Below are 23,217 nucleotides of genomic sequence, written 5' to 3' on the forward strand. Positions count from 1 at the left end.
ATTTGTTATTCCAATTTCGCCGCTGAAGCGACAGGTCGGCCTAATTTGTACAAACCATTTTGGAAATTTGGTATTTCTTAGGAAACGTGTTGTTTTGAAGCTTCCTCTACTCCATCTGTTGCTCTATGTTTACTGAGTAGCGCGATGATGGCAGCGAGGTGACAGGCAGTCCGAAGGCCTCCAGACACGAGCGACGTGGGCGGTTCGTCTGGCTCATTTAGATGCCTTGTTTTTAGCCAAGTTTTTTAGTCAGCCATGAGAGTTCAGAGAAAACTCGCAAAAACATCAAGCATACTGATGACATGAATGTCTGACAATGCGACTAAATTGGATTACCTGCTTGCGGTCGTACAGTATTATATTCTCTTGAGGAAAACATTCACACTTTGGGCCCGTGGCTGCTTCCCTCTCTCTCCTTTCGGGGCTGTCGCCTTGCCGGTGTCCTCTGCGGCGAAGAACGTGGGGAAGGCGCCCCACCCGTGGTGCCCAATGGCAAGGGGCCGTCCCTAAAGCTCCTGTATCCTTCGAAAAGTACTGCAATTATTAGATCTTTCCGCCACCGCGCTCTACCCCAGAGTTTGTTCCTCGCCGCTTCCTGCCTCCCAGCCTCCTCCGCTCTTCCATTGCACAGTGCGTGTCACGTGTAAACGAGCGTTGCACTTTTGTATATTTGTTCTCTCCCGGCGCGCGCTGATCGCCATTTTCGAACCAGCGCGAGGAAACTGCTGCATGTGAAAGCTTCATCGCGATGCCGTGCTGCTGCGCCTTCGGTGTCTGCAACCGACAAGGCGAAGGCGAAAGGCGTTTTTTGTTTCCCACTCGGCCAGTGCAACACAAAAAGAAAAACATTTGACTGTACAGAATTGAGCGGGCTGACTTCAAGGAAAATGAAAACAAAACTTGACGGCTTTATGAAGCAAGTGACATGGTTCATTAGTTTCTTTTTTATTAACCTTGTGGAGCCCTGCCCCTTTAACAAAGCGTTTGCAGGTGGCTATGCCTAGAGGGGCTTTAGCCGTTCCCCTCGCGGCTCTCCCTCTGTCTTCCTCGGCGGCGGCGCAATGGACGGCGAGTGAGTGAGTGAGTGAGTGAGTGAGTGAGTGAGTGAGTTAGTGAGTGAGTGAGTGAGTGAGTGAGTGAGTGAGTGAGTGAGTGAGTGAGTGAGTGAGTGTGTTGTGTGTGCACCGAAGGCAGTGCGGACCGGACGGGCCAAGAGATCGGACGCATCCACGAAGCCAGGCGGACTGCTCAGGTGAACCCAACCGTTGCTTGATCGCGCGCGCAGCCGATGACGACCAATAAACGGTTAACCCTTCGGTTCTAGGTGCTCGTGTTGTTCATAGCGAGCATCAAGGCTATATAATAACTTGTGAAACCTATTCGATATCGTTTAGAAAAATGAGGAAATTGTTCGCATTTAAATTTGTTTATATAAAGACGATAATACGTTGGAAACACCCATAAGCCCAATAGACTAAGAGGCAGAAAAGGATTTTTCCCTTAAAAGAACTTGGGTGATTTAGAATAATGTCAATTCCTTGCAGATTATCGAGCGGTGCTCGAGTTCTTGAATATAGAAATATTCAAACTGCTGTCTCATCAACACGAAACTTCTTTCCACCAAGCATGAATTATGATTTGCATACGCACGTGCAAGAATGTTCGCTTCCATAATTTTGAAACAAAGACATCTTAAGGATAGCACATTCTATACTGTGGTAAGGCCATTCAAAATATCCCGCTCTTTCGATCGGCCTCCCATCTTTCGAACGGGTATCGAAGCTCCGGTTTAGGACCGAGCTTGGCGCCACCGAGTGAACGAGACAGGGGGTTAGGTCGCTGCGCTTAGCGTGGCATCTGATGAGCTCAATACAAAACCAGACGCCCTTGCGCAAGCGTATATTTGAGCACTGTGACATTTCAGCTGTCAACCAGAACTGATCCCAGAAATTTCCTTATAAGAACATGAAAGCACATGTGCGCTGGAGACATCATCCAGTTAAAAAAGAAGGATTATAATTATGACGGAATTACACAATGGTGGATATAAGAACCGGCCGCATTGATCGCTTAGCCGCCGGGGGTAGTGGCGTACTCCTGTAATCCAGCTGCTTGGAGGCTGGCGTTAGAGGACGGGTTGAGGCTGGGAGGCCTGCCCACGTTTGCCCATGTTCATCGGGTGTCCGCGCTAAGCTGGGCGCCGATATGGTGGCCCCGGGGGAGCTCGGTGGCGACCAGGTCGCCTAAGGAGGAGCGAACCGGCCCAGGGCGGAAACGCAGCAGGCAAAAGCTCCCGCGCTCTGCAGTAGCGGGATCTCACCTGTGAATGTGCGGCGTGGGGTAGCCCCGACAATACACTCGGACCTAGCGCCTTTTTTTTTTAAAGTAGCCATTGCAATTGCACAAAAGGCTATTGCAAAGGTTTCCCCATCTATCGGCACTTTACGTCACATGCTTTCAAAAGGGCATTCGCACTACACTGTTCATGCAAACTGCACGCGTTTGAATTTCATTTTGATTTCCTCTGCCACATTTTTTATTCTTCAGCATCCACGGGTACAGGCGTTGCCCTCTGATGATGGAAAATCATGTTTATGAGAAGGTATCACCAAAATTAGTGTATTCTAGTGTTACAGTGACGCTCACATGTACGAGTTTTTCCCATGAATTTGCGCAAATTATCTCACAGGATCGGAAATCTCCACACACACACACACAACTTGAGAATTTGTACTGTGATTTTCGAGCTCTGAAATATATAATGACATTTATTTATTCGTTAGGATCGCCTAAATTACGCAACCTTAAGTGAAGTCGTGAGACACAATAGCATGGGAAATGCGCGTGAAGTTTGCCGCTTTGATAATAATCGAGGAGCAATATTATTGACACTCACTTGCGTATATATGACTGTCAGATTTCGGCCGCAATTGGGACGAGTTCGTTCCGTTTTTTAACTTCAGTGCTCTAACCACTGCACTTCTTCCCATTGCGTTCTGCGGCTGCGTTTCGATGGAGGCGGAACGGAGAGGCGTCCGTGTGCTGTGCGATGTCAGTGCACTTTGAAGAACACCAGGTGGTCGAAATTTCTGGAGTCCTCCACTACGGCGTCTCTCATAGCCTGAGTCGCTTTGGGATGTTAAACCCTACAAACCAAATCACCTTCTTATTACTTTGCTTTTGTAAAATCTCAGAAAGTCCTGTCGGGATCCTTCCTACTAAAATGCAGGCTCATCGTCCGCTGAACCAGACACTGGTATTGGCGCAAATTATTTTATGCCAAGCAAATACCTCTATGCTTTGTGTATAAAATGCTTTTTTTTCCTTTCAAAATTATATCTCCCCAAACGTTGTTATCAATAATATTGATGAATAAAAGATTTTCCTATGACTTGAACTCATCAATTTTTTAACCTTTTGTGCTTTATGCCCCCGCCTTTAAAGGTCGCCTTAATAATTTACCTAGAGTGTAAACTTAGTTAGCTACCACTTACTGTACACTCTGGATGGCGCCTATTGAAATCCAGGCCCGTCGTAAGCTGATTCACACGCTCACAATTGTCCAAACTTTTTTATATGATGCCAGGAAGGCTGCTCTTTGTGGTATGTCTACTGCGATGCAATAACGGACGAAAATGAACAATAGAAATGAATTTGTATACTACAGTGCGACCTATTTCGAGGCGTTAATATATATATTTTTTGCAAACGTTTACCACATATAGCAATTTTCGCTACCTGCCTTGTATACAGTGTGCTTATGCACTGCGGGAAAAGGCTCGCTGCCTCATTGTTTTTATAAGCGCTATATAAAATTGACTAAAGTAATTGTCACCATAGAAGCCCCGGCTTGTACGGAAAAAAAAAAAACACTTGAATAAGCGTATTCTGCTTTATTCATGCCTTTTATTGTCAGTTCTGAAAGAAATGTTAGTGCGGCTGATATTTTCGGTATGTGTAATTATTATTTCGTTGAAAGCATTTTTCTCCACCGCTAAGCGGGACACACATAGAAATAAGCTTTCCAGGAAACCAGTTTCAGTATTGTTTTACTGTCGACAGATGCCGCCGCCGGCGCACTTACCTCAAGGAATGCGTCGGGAGCGCAAAGTTTTTAATTACTGGACTATGAATACAAGGAGAACTCAAAATTGAAATTAGTGAATTTCACAAGTGCCGACTACGGCCAGACAGCTGCATACAACAGCGGCAACAAATGTTTTCAGCCTATTTGAAAGTGCCTTGATGGATGGCGTTCGAGGCTGCGCAGGATTCGAATATGCGCTCATGTGTCTACAAAGAGCTTAACACACGAAAAACAAAAAATACGCACAGAAATAAATAAAAATAAAAATGAACGTACTTTTTCGTTTTCCTCCCAAAACATAAAAGCGTGGGAACTGCCATTCTTAACATCGCTTCGCATGGAGGCTTGCGCAATTTTTTTTTGCTAAGTATATTTTCAGGTGTATTCTGTTGTCAAGACACACATAATTTGCCGTAAAAGCTTGCTATGCAATAGCTCTTTATGAGAAGCCAAATACGTAGCTTTCAGAACAAATCATTTTTGCCGTTAGTGTCAAAGGCGAGATAATAGCTTCGGACACAATAATTTCATATTGGTTTTTAAAACGAAAAAACGCAAGCCAGTTCCTTTACCTTTTTCAACGAAATGAAATCTCACAATATTTCCCTGCAAAGGCGAACTCTTAATTTTAGACGATCAGGAAGAATGATGGAAATAGAACGCGCACTGGCTAAGTGATTATGTGACGGCACCGCCAAATGTTAATTGTTCTTGCTCTAGTGTATCTTATCATGCCTATTCTACAGGTCTGTCCGTAACTGGAAACCTGCATTTCGTGGCGCCACACAAAGAAGCCAAACTTATGGAGACCATTAAAGGGAAATGCGGGGCTAAAATTGCAATATCAATAAAAAAGCTTGTTAGTAATTTGTATTCTTGGGATTATGCATGTAATAAAGTTAATTGTTAGGAGGTTTGGTTGAAACCTGTGCAGCCGAAAAATATGTTTTTTTCCAAAAGGGGATGTCCTCACCGCTGAAAGAAGCTATGAACTCTGTTTTCAACACATAGAAATTGAAAATAGTGCGTGCCCATGTTAGGATAGTTGTCTTCCGCGCTATTTAGTAAAAAAGGACCTGCTATAAAGAGTACAGCAGAGAGCTGAAACACAAAGTAAAAAAAAAAACTTGGTGACACGGCCACTACGGATTAGCTGGCATACGGAAATATAAGCTTGGATTGAATAAAACGCGCCACGTAACGTCCGAACGCTCTTTTCGCACCACTTGGAGCCCTGATAATCAAAGTGCTCGGCACGTAGGAGATAGAAACGAAACCTGGACGAAAATTCACGCCCAGCAACCAACAAAGGAAAGCATTTTACTAAAGCAGATGAGGGCGTAATACAGGTGTAACGCTGAAACAAAAACACGCAACTAGAATTAATCGCTAGAGAACAGTGAATTCTTCAAAAGGATGGCCCAGCGTATACACCAGGTCGCTTTAATTTATTACTTTGGCCTTATATTTAAATAGGAAGTTCTGAAATTTCTGAAATAATATTTCTCATTGCGTACTTTTTGTAAGAGCACAATTGTGAGATAAATCCCCATCTCCAAATGATTTCGCCAAAGGCTGCTTTCAAGGCGGTTTCTGAACTAAAAGTTTGTTGGGAACAAGATAAGTTACTGTCCGCTAAGAAAAATGTAAAAAAGTTCCTTGTTAAAGCGGTCAGATTTTAAATATCGTTCATAAAGAAGCCGTAAATGTCTTAATCCTGCGCAATGAACTGCCTAGAAGATATATAAACACAAAGAGTTAGCACATATTCATGATTTTCGAAATCATAGTTTTGTTAATCTGAAGCACCTAATTACTCATTATTACTTCTTTACCAATTTTCTATATGTTCTAAGCTGATGAAACTTAGAATATATTCCAAAAAAAGTAAGATAAGCCATCCCTCAAACTTTTATTCTAAGTGGTGCAACTGTTCTGAAGTTCAGCCCTCATTCTCGCATGCCGAGCTCCACTTGACAAGACTGTGACAATATTGCGTCCTTCGGTGCATGTTTCTATCCACATACTCATCAACACAGTATCGCCAGGTGCCACTGATGCATGTAAAACACAACACGACATGAATATTAATCTCCGCTAGCTCCCAAGACCTACAAAAATGCTTTTTTTGGGCTGTAGCGAGGCCGGCTGTCAAAACAAAAGTCCTGAGTTTGAATCTCATGTATAATATAAAACTTTCCTTTATGCGTAATCGGCTGAACCTGTCTTATGATGTAACTTAATATACATACAGTTTGGCCAGCGCTTTGGCCACATTCGTAAATAGTTCGTTTGAGAAATTGGTAATGATTTGGAGGAGGTGTATATTCTACACTAGGGGCTTATTTTAACAGCTCTGCAGCAGAGTACCCTTTAAAGGAGAAAACGGAATCTCCTGGTAATTTTTTTTGGCGGCATTCATTTGTGGTTCTTTTGCAGCTACCCCTGAGACAACCCATCGCTTCCACCACTCTTGCCCACGTGACCCTCGAACTTACATCTAGGCTTCTCGTACTGCAGCGTAGAGCTTAACGATGAAGCGCTTAGGCGTTGGTGACTTGTGCTTAGAGAAAACAGGCGTTTTTCCTCTAGTGGAGCCCTTTACAAAGTTGCCCTTTTTATGTTATAAAAGGAGCGCTTTGGCCACATTCGTAAAAGGTTCAATTCAAAAATTAGGTATTGAATTGGAGGAGGTGTGTATTCTAGATTATGGGCTTATTTTAACAGCTTGTAAATGCAGCTTTTCCACAATAAGGATTCTAGTGCTGCAGAGTACCCTTTGAAGGAGAAAACAGAATCTCCTGGTAATTTTTTTTGCAGCACTCATTTATGGTTATTTTGCAGCTACGCCTGAGACAACCCACCGCTTCCACCACTCTTGCCCACGTGGCCCTCGAACTTACATCTAGGCTTCTGGTACTGCAGCGTAGAGCTTAACGATGAAGCGCTTAGGCGTTGGTGACTTGTGCTTAGAGAAAACAGGCGTTTTTCGTCTAGTGGATCCCTTTACAAAGTTGCCCTTTTTATGTTATAAAAGGAGCGCTTTGGCCACATTCGTAAAAAGTTCAATTCAAAAATTAGGTATTTATTTGGAGGAGGTGTATATTCTAGATTATGAGCTTATTTTAAAGCTTGTAAATGCAGCTTTGCCACAATAAGCATTCTAGTGCTGCAGAGTACCCTTTGAAGGAGAAAACAGAATCTCCTGGTAATTTTTTTGGCAGCATTCATTTGTGGTTATTTTGCAGCTACGCCTGAGACAACCCATCGCTTCCACCACTCTTGCCCACGTGGCCCTCGAACTTACATCTAGGCTTCTGGTACTGCAGCGTAGAGCTTAACGATGAAGCGCTTAGGCGTTGGTGACTTGTGCTTAGAGAAAACAGGCGTTTTTCCTCTAGTGGAGCCCTTTACAAAGTTGCCCTTTTTATGTTATAAAAGGAGCGCTTTGGCCACATTCGTAAAAGGTTCAATTCAAAAATTAGGTATTGATTTGGAGGAGGTGTATATTCTAGATTATGGGCTTATTTTAAAGCTTGTAAATGCAGCTTTGCCACAATAAGCATTCTAGTGCTGCAGAGTACCCTTTGAAGGAGAAAACAGAATCTCCTGGTAATTTTTTTGCAGCATTCATTTATGGTTATTTTGCAGCTACGCCTGAGACAACCCACCGCTTCCACCACTCTTGTCTACGTGGCCCTCGAACTTACATCTAGGCTTCTAGTACAGCAGCGTAGAGCTTAACGATGAAGCGCTTAGGCGTTGGTGACTTGTGCTTAGAGAAAACAGGCGTTTTTCGTCTAGTGGATCCCTTTACAAAGTTGCCCTTTTTATGTTATAAAAGGAGCGCTTTGGCCACATTCGTAAAAGGTTCAATTCAAAAATTAGGTATTGATTTGGAGGAGGTGTATATTCTAGATTATAGGCTTATTTTAACACCTTGTAAATGCAGCTTTGCCACAATAAGGATTCTAGTCATGCAGAGTACCCTTTGAAGGAGAAAACAGAACCTCCTGGTAATTTTTTTTGCAGCATTCATTTATGGGTATTTTGCAGCTACGCCTGAGACAACCCACCGCTTCCACCACTCTTGTCCACGTGGCCCTCGAACTTACATCTAGGTTTCAAGTACTGCAGCATAGACCTTAACGATGAAGCGCTTAGGCGTTGGTGACTTGTGCTTAGAGAAAACGCGTTTTTTGTCTAGTCTAGCCCTTTTCAAAGTTGCCTTTTTATGTTATAAAAGGAGCGCTTTGGCCACATTCATAAAAGGTTCAATTCAAAAATTAGGTATTGAATTGGACGAGGTGTATATTCTAGATTATGGGCTTATTTTAACAGCTTGTAAAGGCAGCTTTGCCACGATAAGGATTCTAGTGCAGCAGAGTACCCTTTAAAGGAGAAAACAGAACCTCCTGGTAATTTTTTTTGCAGCATTCATTTATGGGTATTTTGCAGCTACGCCTGAGTCAACCCACCGCTTCCACCACTCTTGTCCACGTGGCACTCGAACTTACATATAGGTTTCAAGTACTGCAGCATAGACCTTAACGATGAAGCGCTTAGGCGTTGGTCACTTGTGCTTAGAGAAAACATAGGCGTTTTTGGTCTAGTCTAGCCCTTTTCAAAGTTGCCTTTTTTACGTTATAAAAGGAGAGCTTTGGCCACATTTGTGAAAAAGCTCGTTTCAAAAATTAGGTACTGATTTGGAGGAGGTGTATATTCTACACTAGGGGCTTATTTTAACAGCTTGTAAGTGCAGCTTTGCCACGATAAGGATTCTAGTGCAGCAGAGTACACTTTGAAGGAGAAAACAGAACCTCCTGGTAATTTTTTTTGCAGCATTCATTTATGGGTATTTTGCAGCTACGCCTGAGACAACCCACCGCTTCTACCACTCTAGTCCAGGTGGCCCTCGAACTTACATCTAGGTTTCAAGTACTGCAGCATAGACCTTAACGATGAAGCGCTTAGGCGTTGGTGACTTGTGCTTAGAGAAAACATAGGCGTTTTTGGTCTAGTCTAGCCCTTTTCAAAGTTGCCTTTTTTATGTTATAAAAGGAGCGCTTTGGCCACATTTGTAAAGAGCTCGTTTCAAAAATTAGGTACTGATTTGGAGGAGGTGTATACTCTACACTGGGGGCTTATTTTAACAGCTTGTAAATGCAGCTTTGCCACGATAAGGATTCTAGTGCAGCAGAGTACCCCTTAAAGGAGAAAACAGAACCTCCTGGTAATTTTTTTTTTCAGCATTCATTTATGGTTATTTTGCAGCTACGCCTGAGACAACCCACCGCTTCCACCACTCTTGTCTACGTGGCCCTCGAACTTACATCTAGGTTTCAGGTACTGCAGCATAGACCTTAACGATGAAGGACTTAGGCATTGGTGACTTGTGCTTAGAGAAAACATAGGCGTTTTTGGTCTAGTCTACCCCTTTTCAATGTTGCCTTTTTTATGTTATAAAAGGAGCACTTTGGCCACATTTGTAAAAAGCTCGTTTCAAAAATTAGTTACTGATTTGGAGGAGGTGTATACTCTACACTAGGGGCTTATTTTAACAGCTTGTAAATGCAGCTTTGTCAGGATAAGGATTCTAGTGCAGCCAGAGTACCCTTTTAAAGGAGAAAACCGAATCTTTTGGTAATTTTTTTTGCAGCATTCATTTATGTTTTTTTGCAGCTACGCCTGAGACAACCCACCGCTTCCACACTCTTGTCCATGTGGCCCTCGAACTTACATACAGGCTTCTAGTACTGCAGCGTGAGAGCTTAACGATGAAGCGCTTAGGCGTTGGTGACTTGTGCTTAGAGAAAACAGGCGTTTTTCCTCTAGTGGAGCCACTTTACAAAGTTGCCCTTTTTATGTTTATAAAAGGAGCGCTTTGGCCACATTCGTAAAAGTTCAATCAAAAATTAGGTATTGAATTGGAGGAGGTGTGTATTCTAGATTATGGGCTTATTTTAACAGCTTGTAAATGCAGCTTTTCCACAATAAGGATTCTAGTGCTGCAGAGTACCCTTTGAAGGAGAAAACAGAATCTCCTGGTAATTTTTTTTTGCAGCACTCATTTATGGTTATTTTGCAGCTACGCCTGAGACAACCCACCGCTTCCACCACTCTTGCCCCACGTGGCCTCGAACTTACATCTAGGCTTCTGGTACTGCAGCGTAGAGCTTAACGATGAAGCGCTTAGGCGTTGGTGACTTGTGCTTAGAGAAAACAGGCGTTTTTCGTCTAGTGGATCCCTTTACAAAGTTGCCCTTTTTATGTTATAAAAGGAGCGCTTTGGCCACATTCGTAAAAAGTTCAATTCAAAAATTAGGTATTTATTTGGAGGAGGTGTATATTCTAGATTATGGGCTTATTTTAAAGCTTGTAAATGCAGCTTTGCCACAATAAGCATTCTAGTGCTGCAGAGTACCCTTTGAAGGAGAAAACAGAATCTCCTGGTAATTTTTTTGGCAGCATTCATTTGTGGTTATTTTGCAGCTACGCCTGAGACAACCCATCGCTTCCACCACTCTGCCCACGTGGCCCTCGAACTTACATCTAGGCTTCTGGTACTGCAGCGTAGAGCTTAACGATGAAGCGCTTAGGCGTTGGTGACTTGTGCTTAGAGAAAACAGGCGTTTTTCCTCTAGTGGAGCCTTTACAAAGTTGCCCTTTTTATGTTATAAAAGGAGCGCTTTGGCCACATTCGTAAAAGGTTCAATTCAAAAATTAGGTATTGATTTGGAGGAGGTGTATATTCTAGATTATGGGCTTATTTTAAAGCTTGTAAATGCAGCTTTGCCACAATAAGCATTCTAGTGCTGCAGAGTACCCTTTGAAGGAGAAAACAGAATCTCCTGGTAATTTTTTTTGCAGCATTCATTTATGGTTATTTTGCAGCTACGCCTGAGACAACCCACCGCTTCCACCACTCTTGTCTACGTGGCCCTCGAACTTACATCTAGGCTTCTAGTACAGCAGCGTAGAGCTTAACGATGAAGCGCTTAGGCGTTGGTGACTTGTGCTTAGAGAAAACAGGCGTTTTTCGTCTAGTGGATCCCTTTACAAAGTTGCCCTTTTTATGTTATAAAAGGAGCGCTTTGGCCACATTCGTAAAAGGTTCAATTCAAAAATTAGGTATTGATTTGGAGGAGGTGTATATTCTAGATTATAGGCTTATTTTAACACCTTGTAAATGCAGCTTTGCCACAATAAGGATTCTAGTCATGCAGAGTACCCTTTGAAGGAGAAAACAGAACCTCCTGGTAATTTTTTTTGCAGCATTCATTTATGGGTATTTTGCAGCTACGCCTGAGACAACCCACCGCTTCCACCACTCTTGTCCACGTGGCCCTCGAACTTACATCTAGGTTTCAAGTACTGCAGCATAGACCTTAACGATGAAGCGCTTAGGCGTTGGTGACTTGTGCTTAGAGAAAACGCGTTTTTTGTCTAGTCTAGCCCTTTTCAAAGTTGCCTTTTTATGTTATAAAAGGAGCGCTTTGGCCACATTCGTAAAAGGTTCAATTCAAAAATTAGGTATTGAATTGGACGAGGTGTATATTCTAGATTATGGGCTTATTTTAACAGCTTGTAAAGGCAGCTTTGCCACGATAAGGATTCTAGTGCAGCAGAGTACCCTTTAAAGGAGAAAACAGAACCTCCTGGTAATTTTTTTTGCAGCATTCATTTATGGGTATTTTGCAGCTACGCCTGAGTCAACCCACCGCTTCCACCACTCTTGTCCACGTGGCCCTCGAACTTACATATAGGTTTCAAGTACTGCAGCATAGACCTTAACGATGAAGCGCTTAGGCGTTGGTCACTTGTGCTTAGAGAAAACATAGGCGTTTTTGGTCTAGTCTAGCCCTTTTCAAAGTTGCCTTTTTTATGTTATAAAAGGAGAGCTTTGGCCACATTTGTGAAAAAGCTCGTTTCAAAAATTAGGTACTGATTTGGAGGAGGTGTATATTCTACACTAGGGGCTTATTTTAACAGCTTGTAAGTGCAGCTTTGCCACGATAAGGATTCTAGTGCAGCAGAGTACACTTTGAAGGAGAAAACAGAACCTCCTGGTAATTTTTTTTGCAGCATTCATTTATGGGTATTTTGCAGCTACGCCTGAGACAACCCACCGCTTCTACCACTCTAGTCCAGGTGGCCCTCGAACTTACATCTAGGTTTCAAGTACTGCAGCATAGACCTTAACGATGAAGCGCTTAGGCGTTGGTGACTTGTGCTTAGAGAAAACATAGGCGTTTTTGGTCTAGTCTAGCCCTTTTCAAAGTTGCCTTTTTTATGTTATAAAAGGAGCGCTTTGGCCACATTTGTAAAGAGCTCGTTTCAAAAATTAGGTACTGATTTGGAGGAGGTGTATACTCTACACTGGGGGCTTATTTTAACAGCTTGTAAATGCAGCTTTGCCACGATAAGGATTCTAGTGCAGCAGAGTACCCCTTAAAGGAGAAAACAGAACCTCCTGGTAATTTTTTTTTTTCAGCATTCATTTATGGTTATTTTGCAGCTACGCCTGAGACAACCCACCGCTTCCACCACTCTTGTCTACGTGGCCCTCGAACTTACATCTAGGTTTCAAGTACTGCAGCATAGACCTTAACGATGAAGGACTTAGTCATTGGTGACTTGTGCTTAGAGAAAACATAGGCGTTTTTGGTCTAGTCTACCCCTTTTCAATGTTGCCTTTTTTATGTTATAAAAGGAGCACTTTGGCCACATTTGTAAAAAGCTCGTTTCAAAAATTAGTTACTGATTTGGAGGAGGTGTATACTCTACACTAGGGGCTTATTTTAACAGCTTGTAAATGCAGCTTTGCCAGGATAAGGATTCTAGTGCAGCAGAGTACCCTTTGAAGGAGAAAACAGAATCTCCTGGTAATTTTTTTTGCAGCACTCATTTATGGTTATTTTGCAGCTACGCCTGAGACAACCCACCGCTTCCACCACTCTTGCCCACGTGGCCCTCGAACTTACATCTAGGCTTCTGGTACTGCAGCGTAGAGCTTAACGATGAAGCGCTTAGGCGTTGGTGACTTGTGCTTAGAGAAAACAGGCGTTTTTCGTCTAGTGGATCCCTTTACAAAGTTGCCCTTTTTATGTTATAAAAGGAGCGCTTTGGCCACATTCGTAAAAAGTTCAATTCAAAAATTAGGTATTTATTTGGAGGAGGTGTATATTCTAGATTATGGGCTTATTTTAAAGCTTGTAAATGCAGCTTTGCCACAATAAGCATTCTAGTGCTGCAGAGTACCCTTTGAAGGAGAAAACAGAATCTCCTGGTAATTTTTTTGGCAGCATTCATTTGTGGTTATTTTGCAGCTACGCCTGAGACAACCCATCGCTTCCACCACTCTGCCCACGTGGCCCTCGAACTTACATCTAGGCTTCTGGTACTGCAGCGTAGAGCTTAACGATGAAGCGCTTAGGCGTTGGTGACTTGTGCTTAGAGAAAACAGGCGTTTTTCCTCTAGTGGAGCCCTTTACAAAGTTGCCCTTTTTATGTTATAAAAGGAGCGCTTTGGCCACATTCGTAAAAGGTTCAATTCAAAAATTAGGTATTGATTTGGAGGAGGTGTATATTCTAGATTATGGGCTTATTTTAAAGCTTGTAAATGCAGCTTTGCCACAATAAGCATTCTAGTGCTGCAGAGTACCCTTTGAAGGAGAAAACAGAATCTCCTGGTAATTTTTTTTGCAGCATTCATTTATGGTTATTTTGCAGCTACGCCTGAGACAACCCACCGCTTCCACCACTCTTGTCTACGTGGCCCTCGAACTTACATCTAGGCTTCTAGTACAGCAGCGTAGAGCTTAACGATGAAGCGCTTAGGCGTTGGTGACTTGTGCTTAGAGAAAACAGGCGTTTTTCGTCTAGTGGATCCCTTTACAAAGTTGCCCTTTTTATGTTATAAAAGGAGCGCTTTGGCCACATTCGTAAAAGGTTCAATTCAAAAATTAGGTATTGATTTGGAGGAGGTGTATATTCTAGATTATAGGCTTATTTTAACACCTTGTAAATGCAGCTTTGCCACAATAAGGATTCTAGTCATGCAGAGTACCCTTTGAAGGAGAAAACAGAACCTCCTGGTAATTTTTTTTGCAGCATTCATTTATGGGTATTTTGCAGCTACGCCTGAGACAACCCACCGCTTCCACCACTCTTGTCCACGTGGCCCTCGAACTTACATCTAGGTTTCAAGTACTGCAGCATAGACCTTAACGATGAAGCGCTTAGGCGTTGGTGACTTGTGCTTAGAGAAAACGCGTTTTTTGTCTAGTCTAGCCCTTTTCAAAGTTGCCTTTTTATGTTATAAAAGGAGCGCTTTGGCCACATTCGTAAAAGGTTCAATTCAAAAATTAGGTATTGAATTGGACGAGGTGTATATTCTAGATTATGGGCTTATTTTAACAGCTTGTAAAGGCAGCTTTGCCACGATAAGGATTCTAGTGCAGCAGAGTACCCTTTAAAGGAGAAAACAGAACCTCCTGGTAATTTTTTTTGCAGCATTCATTTATGGGTATTTTGCAGCTACGCCTGAGTCAACCCACCGCTTCCACCACTCTTGTCCACGTGGCCCTCGAACTTACATATAGGTTTCAAGTACTGCAGCATAGACCTTAACGATGAAGCGCTTAGGCGTTGGTCACTTGTGCTTAGAGAAAACATAGGCGTTTTTGGTCTAGTCTAGCCCTTTTCAAAGTTGCCTTTTTTATGTTATAAAAGGAGAGCTTTGGCCACATTTGTGAAAAAGCTCGTTTCAAAAATTAGGTACTGATTTGGAGGAGGTGTATATTCTACACTAGGGGCTTATTTTAACAGCTTGTAAGTGCAGCTTTGCCACGATAAGGATTCTAGTGCAGCAGAGTACACTTTGAAGGAGAAAACAGAACCTCCTGGTAATTTTTTTTGCAGCATTCATTTATGGGTATTTTGCAGCTACGCCTGAGACAACCCACCGCTTCTACCACTCTAGTCCAGGTGGCCCTCGAACTTACATCTAGGTTTCAAGTACTGCAGCATAGACCTTAACGATGAAGCGCTTAGGCGTTGGTGACTTGTGCTTAGAGAAAACATAGGCGTTTTTGGTCTAGTCTAGCCCTTTTCAAAGTTGCCTTTTTTATGTTATAAAAGGAGCGCTTTGGCCACATTTGTAAAGAGCTCGTTTCAAAAATTAGGTACTGATTTGGAGGAGGTGTATACTCTACACTGGGGGCTTATTTTAACAGCTTGTAAATGCAGCTTTGCCACGATAAGGATTCTAGTGCAGCAGAGTACCCCTTAAAGGAGAAAACAGAACCTCCTGGTAATTTTTTTTTTCAGCATTCATTTATGGTTATTTTGCAGCTACGCCTGAGACAACCCACCGCTTCCACCACTCTTGTCTACGTGGCCCTCGAACTTACATCTAGGTTTCAAGTACTGCAGCATAGACCTTAACGATGAAGGACTTAGGCATTGGTGACTTGTGCTTAGAGAAAACATAGGCGTTTTTGGTCTAGTCTACCCCTTTTCAATGTTGCCTTTTTTATGTTATAAAAGGAGCACTTTGGCCACATTTGTAAAAAGCTCGTTTCAAAAATTAGTTACTGATTTGGAGGAGGTGTATACTCTACACTAGGGGCTTATTTTAACAGCTTGTAAATGCAGCTTTGCCAGGATAAGGATTCTAGTGCAGCAGAGTACCCTTTAAAGGAGAAAACCGAATCTTTTGGTAATTTTTTTTTTTGCAGCATTCATTTATGTTTTTTTTGCAGCTACGCCTGAGACAACCCACCGCTTCCACCACTCTTGTCCATGTGGCCCTCGAACTTACATACAGGCTTCTAGTACTGCAGCGTAGAGCTTAACGATGAAGCGCTTAGGCGTTGGTGACTTGTGCTTAGAGAAAACAGGCGTTTTTCCTCTAGTGGAGCCCTTTACAAAGTTGCCCTTTTTATGTTATAAAAGGAGCGCTTTGGCCACATTCGTAAAAGGTTCAATTCAAAAATTAGGTATTGAATTGGAGGAGGTGTGTATTCTAGATTATGGGCTTATTTTAACAGCTTGTAAATGCAGCTTTTCCACAATAAGGATTCTAGTGCTGCAGAGTACCCTTTGAAGGAGAAAACAGAATCTCCTGGTAATTTTTTTTGCAGCACTCATTTATGGTTATTTTGCAGCTACGCCTGAGACAACCCACCGCTTCCACCACTCTTGCCCACGTGGCCCTCGAACTTACATCTAGGCTTCTGGTACTGCAGCGTAGAGCTTAACGATGAAGCGCTTAGGCGTTGGTGACTTGTGCTTAGAGAAAACAGGCGTTTTTCGTCTAGTGGATCCCTTTACAAAGTTGCCCTTTTTATGTTATAAAAGGAGCGCTTTGGCCACATTCGTAAAAAGTTCAATTCAAAAATTAGGTATTTATTTGGAGGAGGTGTATATTCTAGATTATGGGCTTATTTTAAAGCTTGTAAATGCAGCTTTGCCACAATAAGCATTCTAGTGCTGCAGAGTACCCTTTGAAGGAGAAAACAGAATCTCCTGGTAATTTTTTTGGCAGCATTCATTTGTGGTTATTTTGCAGCTACGCCTGAGACAACCCATCGCTTCCACCACTCTTGCCCACGTGGCCCTCGAACTTACATCTAGGCTTCTGGTACTGCAGCGTAGAGCTTAACGATGAAGCGCTTAGGCGTTGGTGACTTGTGCTTAGAGAAAACAGGCGTTTTTCCTCTAGTGGAGCCCTTTACAAAGTTGCCCTTTTTATGTTATAAAAGGAGCGCTTTGGCCACATTCGTAAAAGGTTCAATTCAAAAATTAGGTATTGATTTGGAGGAGGTGTATATTCTAGATTATGGGCTTATTTTAAAGCTTGTAAATGCAGCTTTGCCACAATAAGCATTCTAGTGCTGCAGAGTACCCTTTGAAGGAGAAAACAGAATCTCCTGGTAATTTTTTTTGCAGCATTCATTTATGGTTATTTTGCAGCTACGCCTGAGACAACCCACCGCTTCCACCACTCTTGTCTACGTGGCCCTCGAACTTACATCTAGGCTTCTAGTACAGCAGCGTAGAGCTTAACGATGAAGCGCTTAGGCGTTGGTGACTTGTGCTTAGAGAAAACAGGCGTTTTTCGTCTAGTGGATCCCTTTACAAAGTTGCCCTTTTTATGTTATAAAAGGAGCGCTTTGGCCACATTCGTAAAAGGTTCAATTCAAAAATTAGGTATTGATTTGGAGGAGGTGTATATTCTAGATTATAGGCTTATTTTAACACCTTGTAAATGCAGCTTTGCCACAATAAGGATTCTAGTCATGCAGAGTACCCTTTGAAGGAGAAAACAGAACCTCCTGGTAATTTTTTTGCAGCATTCATTTATGGGTATTTTGCAGCTACGCCTGAGACAACCCACCGCTTCCACCACTCTTGTCCACGTGGCCCTCGAACTTACATCTAGGTTTCAAGTACTGCAGCATAGACCTTAACGATGAAGCGCTTAGGCGTTGGTGACTTGTGCTTAGAGAAAACGCGTTTTTTGTCTAGTCTAGCCCTTTTCAAAGTTGCCTTTTTATGTTATAAAAGGAGCGCTTTGGCCACATTCGTAAAAGGTTCAATTCAAAAATTAGGTATTGAATTGGACGAGGTGTATATTCTAGATTATGGGCATATTTTAACAGCTTGTAAAGGCAGCTTTGCCACGGTAAGGATTCTAGTGCAGCAGAGTACCCTTTAAAGGAGAAAACAGAACCTCCTGGTAATTTTTTTTGCAGCATTCATTTATGGGTATTTTGCAGCTACGCCTGAGTCAACCCACCGCTTCCACCACTCTTGTCCACGTGGCCCTCGAACTTACATATAGGTTTCAAGTACTGCAGCATAGACCTTAACGATGAAGCGCTTAGGCGTTGGTCACTTGTGCTTAGAGAAAACATAGGCGTTTTTGGTCTAGTCTAGCCCTTTTCAAAGTTGCCTTTTTTATGTTATAAAAGGAGAGCTTTGGCCACATTTGTGAAAAAGCTCGTTTCAAAAATTAGGTACTGATTTGGAGGAGGTGTATATTCTACACTAGGGGCTTATTTTAACAGCTTGTAAGTGCAGCTTTGCCACGATAAGGATTCTAGTGCAGCAGAGTACACTTTGAAGGAGAAAACAGAACCTCCTGGTAATTTTTTTTGCAGCATTCATTTATGGGTATTTTGCAGCTACGCCTGAGACAACCCACCGCTTCTACCACTCTAGTCCAGGTGGCCCTCGAACTTACATCTAGGTTTCAAGTACTGCAGCATAGACCTTAACGATGAAGCGCTTAGGCGTTGGTGACTTGTGCTTAGAGAAAACATAGGCGTTTTTGGTCTAGTCTAGCCCTTTTCAAAGTTGCCTTTTTTATGTTATAAAAGGAGCGCTTTGGCCACATTTGTAAAGAGCTCGTTTCAAAAATTAGGTACTGATTTGGAGGAGGTGTATACTCTACACTGGGGGCTTATTTTAACAGCTTGTAAATGCAGCTTTGCCACGATAAGGATTCTAGTGCAGCAGAGTACCCCTTAAAGGAGAAAACAGAACCTCCTGGTAATTTTTTTTTCAGCATTCATTTATGGTTATTTTGCAGCTACGCCTGAGACAACCCACCGCTTCCACCACTCTTGTCTACGTGGTCCTCGAACTTACATCTAGGTTTCAAGTACTGCAGCATAGACCTTAACGATGAAGGACTTAGGCATTGGTGACTTGTGCTTAGAGAAAACATAGGCGTTTTTGGTCTAGTCTACCCCTTTTCAATGTTGCCTTTTTTATGTTATAAAAGGAGCACTTTGGCCACATTTGTAAAAAGCTCGTTTCAAAAATTAGTTACTGATTTGGAGGAGGTGTATACTCTACACTAGGGGCTTATTTTAACAGCTTGTAAATGCAGCTTTGCCAGGATAAGGATTCTAGTGCAGCAGAGTACCCTTTAAAGGAGAAAACCGAATCTTTTGGTAATTTTTTTTTGCAGCATTCATTTATGTTTTTTTTGCAGCTACGCCTGAGAAAACCCACCGCTTCCACCACTCTTGTCCATGTGGCCCTCCAACTTACATACAGGCTTCTAGTACTGCAGCGTAGAGCTTAACGATAAAGCGCTTAGGCGTTGGTGACTTGTGCTTCGAGAAAACATAGGTGTTATTAGAGGAAAATTTTGGCCACCTTCGTAAAACGTTCGTTTGAAAAAAGGCACTGATTTGAAGGAGGGGCATATTCTACACTAGGGGCTAATTTTAACAGCTTGTAAATGGAGCTTTGATACAATAAGGGTTCCTGTGCAGGAGAGCACCCTTTAATAAAGAAGAGAGAAACCGCATCGCATGAGCACTCTGCAGGGAACAAGTCAGTTTCAGTTACTTTATTGTTTTTATTTGGGCATAAAAGATGGAATGAAAAGGATAACTGCACAGAATTTAATTCAGAACACTTTGGAAACAACGACAAAAAAAAAAGAGACTCGTGCAAGTGTTTTGTCTTAAATTTTCGTATTTCTATCACTATAATGCTCGAACTGGGATAATACGTACCTACACCAAGGAGAAACAGTGAAAATCTCCGACAAAGAAATTTTGTATTTGAAATGTAAAATAATAAAGTCCCTTAACGGTTTCCTCTTGTACGCCATTTCACTGAAGCATGGTGCAATGAACGAAGCTTTACTTAAACACATTTCACCTTCGAGCGCATTGATACACTTGTTCGGTATGGTCTGTGTAGTGCAGGGAAAAATATCCTTCTTAATCATGGCACTGCTTTTGCCTCTGAGGTGGTTTAAAGGGAATTCTCTGCATTTGCGCATTATTTATTCATTATGGAAATTCAGGCTGCTCAATAGTAACAATGTTTGCACGGAATACAGTAGCAGGCGAGCATCAAGGCTATATAATAATTTGTGAGACTATTTGATGTCATTTAGAAAAATGAGAAAATAATCGCAAATAATTTTATTTATGTAAAGCGGATAATACGTTGGAAAAACCCATAACCCGAATAACTCGGGAGGCAGAAAACGCCAATTCCCTTAAACGAACTTGGGTGATTTACAATAATGTAAATTCCTTGCATATTACGAGTGGTGCTCCGATTTCTTGCATATCAAAATATTCAAACTGGGGTCTCGTCGAGACGAAGCGTCTTTCCACCGAGTACGATTCAGGATTTTCATATGCACGTTCAACACTGTTCGCGTCCATAATTTCTAAACAAAGACATCTTAAGGAGAGCACATTCTATACTGTGCTATGGCCATTCAAAATATCGCGCTCTTTGCATCGGCCTCCCATCTTTCGAACGGGTATCGAAGCTCCGCTTTAGGCCCGAGCTTGGCGCCACCGAGTGAACTAGACAGGAGGTTAGGTCGCTGCGCTTAGCGCGGCATCTGTTGAGCTCAATACAAAACCAGACGCCCTTGCGCAAGCGTATGTTTCAGAACTGTGACATTTCAGCTGTCAACCAGAACTGATCCCAGAAATTTTCTTTTAAGAACATGAAAGCACATGTGCACTGGAGACATCATCCAGTTAAAAAAGAAGGATTGTAATTATGAGGGAATTACACAATGGTGGATATAAGAACCGGCCGTATTGATCGCTTCCCCGCCGGGGCTAGTGGCGTGCTCCTGTAATCCAGCTGCTTGGAGGCTGGCGTTAGAGGACGGGTTGAGGCTGGGAGGCCTGCCCCATGTCTGGCCATGTTAATCGGGTGTCCGCGCTAAGCTGGGCGCCGATATGGTGGCCCCGGGGGAGCTCGGTGGCGACCAGGTCGCCTAAGGAGGAGCGAACCGGCCCAGGGCGGAAACGCGGCAGGCAAAAGCTCCCACGCTCTGCAGTAGCGGGATCGCACCTCTGAATGTGCGGCGTGGGGTAGCCCAGACAATACACTCGGACCTAGCGGCATTTTTTGGATGTAGCCATTGGAATTGCACAAAGGGCTATGCAAAAATTTCCCCATCAATCGGCACTTTATGTCACCTGCTTTCAAAAAGGCATTGGCACTGCGGCGTTCAAGCAAGATGCACGTGTTTGAATTTCATTTTGACTTCCGCTGCCACATTTTTTTTTGCAGCGTCCATGGGTACCGAAGTTGCCCTCTGATGATTGGAAAATCATGTTTATGAGAAGGTATCTCCAGAATTATTGTATTCTAGCATAGCAGTGGCATCGATTGATACCTTTGTGTGGGCGAGGCGGTGAAGCATCGTGGAGAACAGGCGCGCGAAAAACCAGGTCACAAGGAACACATAGAAACAGGACTTCGCTAGTCCTGTTTCTAAGAGTTCCTTGCGTCCTGTTTTTTTGCGCTCTTGTTCTCCACGATTACAGTGGCATACACACGCAAGAGTATTTTTCCCATGAATTTGCGCAAATTTCTCATTGCATCGAAAATATTTACAGTCAAAAAAATTTACTTGAGACTCTATACCCTGATTTTTGAGGTCTGAAAATTTTTAATGACATCTATTTATTCGTTAGGATAGCCTAAATTACGCAACTTTAATAAGTGAAGTCATTGACGCAATAGCATGGGAAATGCGCGTGATGTTTGCCTCTTCAATAAATATTCGTGGAGCAATATTATTGATACCTACTTGCGTATATATTTCCCTATGACTGCCAGATTTCAGTGGCAATTGTGACGAGTTCATCCATTTTTTTTACCTTAAGTGCTCTAACCATTGCGCTTCTTCCTATTGCTTTGCCTTTGTAAAATCTAAGAGATGCAAGTAGTGGTCCTGTCGGGATTCTGCCTACTGAACTGCAGGCTCATCGTCCGCTGAACCAGACACTGGTATTGGCGCAAATTATTTTATACCAAGCAAATACCTCTATGCTTGATGTATAAAATTCTTTTTTATCTCCCCAAACGTTGTTATCAATAATATTGATAAATAAAAGATTTTCCTATGACTTGAGTTCCTCAATTTTTTTTATTTTTTCTGCTTTATGCCCCCGCCTTTAAAGGTCGCCTTAATAATTTACCTAGAGTGTAAACTTAGTTAGGTACCACTTACTGTACACTCAGGATGGCGCTTAGTGAAATCCAGGCCCATCGTCAGCTGATCCACACGCTCACAATTGTCCAAATTCTTGAATTTTGTGCCCGGAAGGCTGCTCTTTGTGGCATGTCTACTGCGGTGCAATAACTGACGGAAATGAACAATAGAAATGAATTTGTGTACTACGTTGCGGCCTATTTGAATTCGTTATATATATTTTTTGCAAATGTTTAGCACATATAGCAATTTTCGCTACCTGACTTGTACACAGTGTGCTTATGCACAGCGGGGAAAAGCTCGCTGCCTCATTGTTTTTACTAGCGCTATAATAAAATGGACTGAAGTAATTGTCACCATAGCAGCCCCGGTTTGTACGAAAAAAAAAGTACAGTTGAATAAGCGTATTCTGTTTTATTTAAGCCTTTTTGTGTCAGTTCTGAAAGAAATGTTAGTGCTGCTGACATTTTCGGTATGTCTAATCGCTAATTCGTTGAAAGCATTTTTCTCTACCCCAAAGCGGGTCACGTATGAAAGTAAGCTTTCCAGGAAGCGAGTTTTAGTTTCGTTTTACTGTCGACAGATGCCGTCACAGGCGCACCTGCCGCAAGGAATGCGTCGAAGCGCAAATTTTCAAAGCACTGCACTACGCTTTCAATGAGAACTGAAAATTGAAATTCGTGAATTTCAGAAGTGCCGACTACGGCCAGACAGCTGCATACAACAGCGGCAACAAATGTTTGCAGCCTATTTGAAAGTGCCTCAATGGATGGCGTTTTAGGTTGCCCAGAGTTTGAATATGCGCTCATGTGACAACAAAGGGTGTAACATGAGCCATTGGCTGGTGCATCCAATTGCTCATGGAACTTAATCCAACTAAATGCAAGCACGTGTCGTTTCACCGCAAACGTAACCCCACTCTTTTCTCCTACTTAATCTCAGGCGCCCGAGTAGAACTAACCAAATCTTATAAATACTTAGGCGTAACTCTGTGCGAATATCTAACCTGGAATGCGCAGATCCCCACCATCCCATCGTCAGCTAATAAATTTCTTGGTTTCTTAAGACGGCACTTGCGCCATGCACCACCAGACGTAAAACTTCTCGCATATAAGTCACGAATACG

The 23,217-nt window shown here is 42.5% G+C and overlaps 2 non-coding genes across 2 annotated transcripts; both read left to right on the plus strand.

Annotated features, from left to right (window-relative positions):
• The first annotated feature begins 2,076 nt into the window (after nucleotides 1-2,076).
• LOC146180551 (signal recognition particle RNA) lies at nucleotides 2,077-2,374 on the plus strand. Its single transcript, XR_014700484.1, has one exon.
• An 18,322-nt stretch (nucleotides 2,375-20,696) lies between these two features.
• Nucleotides 20,697-20,995, plus strand: LOC146180552 (signal recognition particle RNA). Its single transcript, XR_014700506.1, has one exon.
• The last annotated feature ends 2,222 nt before the right edge of the window (nucleotides 20,996-23,217 follow it).

The sequence above is a fragment of the Amblyomma maculatum genome, chromosome 8 (genome assembly GCF_055883805.1).
Source record: "Amblyomma maculatum isolate TAMU_Amacu chromosome 8, ASM5588380v1, whole genome shotgun sequence".
Classification (NCBI taxonomy): domain Eukaryota; kingdom Metazoa; phylum Arthropoda; class Arachnida; order Ixodida; family Ixodidae; genus Amblyomma; species Amblyomma maculatum.